Source organism: Puntigrus tetrazona, chromosome 16 (assembly GCF_018831695.1).
Source record: "Puntigrus tetrazona isolate hp1 chromosome 16, ASM1883169v1, whole genome shotgun sequence".
Lineage (NCBI taxonomy): Eukaryota > Metazoa > Chordata > Actinopteri > Cypriniformes > Cyprinidae > Puntigrus > Puntigrus tetrazona.
Genome location: NC_056714.1, coordinates 7,327,825 through 7,333,824, shown reverse-complemented (window position 1 = coordinate 7,333,824; position 6,000 = coordinate 7,327,825). Strand labels below are relative to the sequence as shown.

At 39.0% G+C, this 6,000-nt stretch overlaps 2 long non-coding RNA genes across 4 annotated transcripts in view; one reads left to right on the top strand and one right to left on the bottom strand.

Moving 5' to 3' along the window:
- LOC122360224 overlaps positions 1 to 2,299 on the top strand; it is a 54,825-nt gene extending 52,526 nt beyond the window's left edge. Inside the window, exon 5 of one of the 3 annotated variants that reach the window (XR_006252784.1) lies at positions 2,241 to 2,299. This is a non-coding gene — a long non-coding RNA (uncharacterized LOC122360224). The remainder of the gene's footprint in view (positions 1 to 2,240) is intronic. The other 2 variants (XR_006252782.1, XR_006252788.1) reach the window with 2 other exon arrangements.
- Positions 2,300 to 4,536: 2,237 nt separating this feature from the next.
- On the bottom strand, positions 4,537 to 5,565 carry LOC122360225. Its single transcript, XR_006252789.1, has 3 exons — positions 5,259 to 5,565; positions 4,881 to 4,990; positions 4,537 to 4,658 (listed from the first exon to the last, which is right to left on the bottom strand). It is a non-coding gene; the product is annotated as an uncharacterized LOC122360225 (long non-coding RNA).
- Positions 5,566 to 6,000: the final 435 nt, after the last annotated feature.

Sequence of the window (6,000 nt, the reverse complement as noted above, 5' to 3'; positions counted from 1 at the left end):
TGCTGGTGATAAAGCCACAAACAATCTTCTCCAAGTCTTGACTGGAACCAAAGCATCTAATTCTTGCAGTGTTTTAGAGATGATAATATGCTGATTTAGTTACTGCTTTGACATGACCACTGTCTCCAGGATCACCTTGAGATTCTTGACTTTATGTTTAGTTGTTTGAACCCTAGACTCAAGGTATGCATTCACCTTAAGAACTTCATATTTGTTTCCAAATGCAATTAATTCTAATTAATTAAGTAAATTCTGGCACGTACTAATTAATTTCATCAATGCACTGGCTGAAGGAATAAATGGGGCTGTAGTCATGTGGAGATAAGGCTAGGTAAATCCAGGTATCATCAGCAGAGCCGTGATTTGATTCTTTCTCATTATTTGAGTTAGTGGGAGCATGAACCGAGCCTTGTGGGACTCCACATGTCATGCATGTCCACTTAGACTCATGCTCTTCATAATAACCTCTGCCTTCAAAGTAAGACCTGAACCATTTCCCAGAAAACCAGACGCAGTTGTCCAGTCTCTCTAGATGCTTGTTATGATCAACACTGTCAAATGCAGAACTCTTCATGTAACATCACATACAAACTTGACATTACTTGAAAACATGATCTTTCGGGAGCAATCAGCTCGGTGAAGTTACGTGTAAAGGCACGTCTTGGTGTCTGTGAGCATCATGATACAGTGTTCACTGAGCTTTTATTCAAAAGAACAGCTGAGCATCGGTTTACAAGTAAAATATACACGACTATGTTCTCACAACTGTTATTTTGACATAAACATGCTTAGAAACGATGGTTTATGCTTGGGTTTAATAAAATAAATATGTATTGTTTATTACATATTTATTACATTTGATAATGCAAATCCATAAAATGTGAAGGTATCGGTTGTTGTTTGTTTGGCAGTGTGTGTTTTTTTAACCTGCAGAGTGTCCTGTGAGTGTGTCTGGAACATGAATATACATTGGATTAAAACACAAACAAGCTACAAACAAAGCGAGTCCTTATTTTAGCAGCACACCGCACACGCACTGAAACACACTCATCATTCGGCTTTCACGGCTTAAAGAAATGTGACACACTTTCAAAACAAACAGTTTCAAACAGGAAGCAGTGGGTTCAAGCACTTAGAATATTTCCAGACTGCTGGTGCATCTGTAAGAATAGCAGACCAGCTTTCGTTTCGTCTTTACTGGCTGCAGGTGATGAAAGATTTGCACTGTCTGGAATCACCTTTGCTTCGACTGGTTCGTTGTTTGCTGATAATTGTCTGCTCTGATGAGTCGAGATGTCGGTGGTGGTCCTCTTACACTTGCCTTATGAAGTTCTTGGCTTTCATTAACCGTGTCATGAAGAAAGTCAGTGATGTACGTCGCTTCAAATGCTTGGGTCATGAGGTGCAGCGAGAAACTGAAGAGCACAAGAAAACACTGCGGACTGTGTTTGAGTGCCTTAGTCAGAAAATGCCACTGAGCATTAGTGTGATGTACTTGAAATGACTTTGTTTATTCAACGTACGATAGAACACATTTATCGCTTTGGTCCTGACACAAAATAACTACATTTTAAAACCCAATATGTCCTCATTTCTCATACATATTTTGCTTCTTTAGCTTCCTGCATGTTTGTTGAAAAAGCACCGGCTTTCAAATAAGCAGTAAAAATAGCCCACCCGGGCTGATGCAACGCACAGAAAGCTGTGGTGGTGCATGCATTCATGCAGAATGTGTGTGTTTGTGCTCCGCTGCTGCTGGTTGGGATGAGTCTCTCAGATGACCAGACTCAATTACATAACATACTGGAAGAGGTCAGCACTGAATGCTGCTGACTCTCTGTGTGTGTGTATCCCTGCCAGATGTGCAAATGATAAAACTTGGCTTACTGAACATCGGGTCGCTTTCTACGAAAAGATTTGATCAATGGTCAGAACCTAGATTTGCATTGTTTGACAGAAACCTGGCTAAAACTAGACAAATACATTCCTTTAAATCAGTCTACCCCCCCCAAGATTATAAAAATGAGCCATGTCCAAAAGGTAAAGGGGGAGGTGTTGCTACAATTATATATTAGTTTATACAAAACTATATTCTCAGTATTTCTCAGAGGGCAGGCTTTAAGGATAACTAGTTTGAAGACATGGTGCTGCATATAACATTATCTAGAGAAACACTCCTCATAAAAGAAATAGCATCTATGCTAATATTAGTCTTGTTTCTTTCTTATTCTGTTTCTCAGCTCGTATCCAGATCAGATGGTGGATCAGCACCCAGAGATGACCTTCATCAGAAACCAGAACACCTAGATGAGACCCGTGGACAGATCACCGCAAACGCGCGCACACACACACACACACACACACACACACACACACACACACTATAAGTCCACTAAAAGTCTGACACAGCTGTGTTTAAAATTGAACTGGACGTTAAGCACTGGGCGTCCGGTCGGAGGAGAACAGGCCCCAACTGAGTCTGGTTTCTCCCAAGGTTTTTTCCCCCTCCATTCTGTCACGGATGGGGTTTTGATTCCTTTGGCTTGCTTAGTTAATGTGTAGTTAAAAATTAAGTGGTTAATTCTGTAATTTTTTACAGTCTGTATTGTTAAAAGTGCTATATAAATAAAAGTTACTGATTGATCGATTGATTTACTGATTGATTGGCACACACACACACACACACACACACACACACACACACACACACACACGTTTCACTTCTCTAGTTGTATACGTTTCTTGTTTGTGCCATTGCCAATATTGTTGATTCCTTTATAATAAATGAAGTTAACTTTTGCAATTAAGCTACTAAACATTCAGATAAAAGCACCTGTCAAATGAATGAATATACTAAAAATACATATCATCTTAACTAGTGAATACTACTCATGCAGCACTATCTGGTATTATCCAGCCTAAACATGGAAATAAGCTGGTCTTTTGAGGCAGATTTAGCATGAACTCTAGTGTATTTAGGGCTGTGTTTGGATGGAGACTGTCAGATCAAAGCTAATGTCAAGAGTTAGGATGTGTCTTCAGAAGCTTTTCTCTTGTTTTTGCTTCATCTATAAATAGCGTCTTACTCAGCTTCTTCCTGTTTCTCCCACTCTCGTTCTCGTTCCCGCTCCTGCTCTGCTTCTCATCCCTGTGCTAATCTGGTGAGGTTTGACCTCAGAGCAGCCGAGCGTGAGCGCTGCCGGGGTCACGGGGTCAAGGGTCAGCAGGAGTCTGTCTGCTAACGTGTCCTTCCTCGTAAGAGTCTCCAGAGATCACTCGATCCCGTCTGAAAGAAAAGTTTCAAAAAGTCACGGTGTGTAGGATGTCTCGTGGAGCCGAGGGAGTCTCTGTGTGTGGATGTTGTGCGCCGACTCACATATATTAAACTATACTTATAAACTTTATACTGTAACAGATGCTGTATGTTTGTGGTGCCTGTTAGACAGAGCGGAGTACACTGAAAACACATCTTTACTCTGAAATTTGTAGTACATTTCCCAAAGAATTTAAAATGAACTATAATTATCACATTGATCTTGATATTTTGAAGAACTATGAAATGAGACCAACATATTCACTGCACTATAAAAAAAAAAGTCAGTTTCAGAACTTTTATGCTGAAGATAATGAGCAAAAACAGGAGCGCCGCCTGCGTAGCCCCGCCCACTGATCAGAGAGGAGAACGTGCAGAAATGTGATAAACTTTGTGTTTAATGAAGTGGTGTTTCAGTAAGAAATTGATCCTTTGTCACCTCATTCTTACCGTGGATACATTTATAAACATAATTGAAAATAAAAGATGATGCACAACACACAACTGTTTTTATTGCAGGGTTTGTGAGTTATTACAGATGCTCTGATGAACACTGTCAGTCATAGATTGATTACTATTAGCCAATCACAGCACTGGGTGTTTAAATGCGGCTTTGATGAGGGGGTCAAAAAACAACAGGAAATAGACTACTTATTTTCTTCAAATAAAAACACTTTAATTACTTTCGCTTTAATTATCTGGCACTGACTCAATCACGAAACTAGGCACCCAATCAGAGTTCTTACTCTTCCCGATGTCAACATGCTGAATCACGCCGACGAGAGCCCAAAACAATGAATTAAATGTCAAGGCCGGGACACACTAAGCTGTTGGTCGTTGGCTCTCTTCAGTCAGCTTCTTGTGTCCCGGCCTTTACACTCATTGTTTAACTGATTTATTAATAAAACCTTAAAAACACATTTATCTGGATAGTACCTTAGACTTAATTAGACCAATTCTATCTGTTTTTTTCCTAACCATGTTTTAAATAATTCAGTTTATTTGTTTCTCTTGAATGCCAAATGAGCAGGATGTAAAGAGTGTGTGTGCGTGTGTGTGTGTGTGTGTGTGTGTGTGTGTGTGTGTGTGTGTGTGTGTGTGTGTGTGTGCGTGTGTGTGTGTGTGTGTGTGCGTGTGTGTGTGTGTGTGTGTGTGTGTGTGTGTGTGTGTGTGTGTGTGTGTGTGTGTGTGTGTGTGTGTGTGTGTGTGTGTGTGTGTGTGTGTGTGTGTGTGTGCGTGTGTGTGTGAGTGTGTGTGTGTGTGTGTGTGCGCGTGTGTGTGTTGGTCCACATATCTGCAGCTGAACTCTGACACCTGCTGTATTTCTCTCATATTCCACAGATGTCTGGGAAAAAAAACAAACAAAAAAAACAATATTGTATTTGAATTCAGTCTGAGAGTGAAATTACTTTGAACTTTGCTGCTGTATGAACATATACATTTGATATTCAGTTTTGTTTGTTTTATTTTTGTACATATAACTATGTTTTAGTTTTCCTCTTAATATTTAACTCAAGGTTAATGTATCATGTGCTAAACCCTGAACTCTTGGTTGATCAACACAAACCTTGTTTCTCTGGGGATGCTGCTTTCAGGAGAAAGTTCATTCAACACACAAGACATTCCCAGCAGTCTCTATGGAAACGGATGCCAAGAAAAAGTTTCTTTCTTCTTCTTCTGTTCAAAGGTCATTTACAAATTTAGGGCATATCGCCAACTAACTTATGGTTCTGCTATCTTTTTTTTATTAATCTTAATCTTAAATGCAGATCAATGATGTGTGGGATTATAATTAAAAGTCAAATTTATACATAAAACTATCATATATGGCAATAAATATATTACATTATTTAGATTTATTATAATAAAAATAATAACCATGTTAGAATAATATATTACACATCACATGACTATCTTCAGAGAGTTGCTATGGCTACCTGCATACCTTGCATACTTGAGGTTACCCGAGTTTGTCACATAACCTGCGTTCTGGAACACCCCAGCGTCTAGTTTCATCATGTTTCATGTAACGGTGTACAGAAACCCTCATCACAGAGCGTTGTGGGACGGTGTCTGAGGTCTCGATGTTTTTAATATGCAGCAGGAAGCAGGCTTTCGGCTGATTGGTTCATTATCTGATAGGAAGCGAGAGCACACAGTCTGCAGAATATCACCTCCATTTGATCCACTGATGGGTTAATCAGTGTTATAGACACTTTTGATGCACTTCACGGTTATGAACATTGTAAATATGTGTACATTTGTATATTTATAATGCATATTTATAAGACTATACGTTTTACTACCTTGGCATTAAATTACAGTGAACTAGTTAACAGCTGTGTGATTTTTGAATGACATCTATAGATAAAAGCCATAGATAAAAAAGTCCTAAGGAGGAAAATGCTAAATAATTTCAACAATACTCAATGCATTTCTTTGTGATAATTTGCCCAGCCAGTTTAATTATACTTACAAGTTAAGCTGAAATACATTGTTTAGCAGTGACCCTGGAAATGTACTTATTGAAATATGAAGCCTCTTTTCTTTTCCCGTAGCTCATCTGGCAGGTTTTGAGTTTTATTCTTCAAATACTGATGTAAGTCATTTTAGGTAGGATTGTCTGACAAATGCATAAAGAGATGTGTTTGAGCTGATGAAAAGCTCATGCATTTATTTCTCTGCGT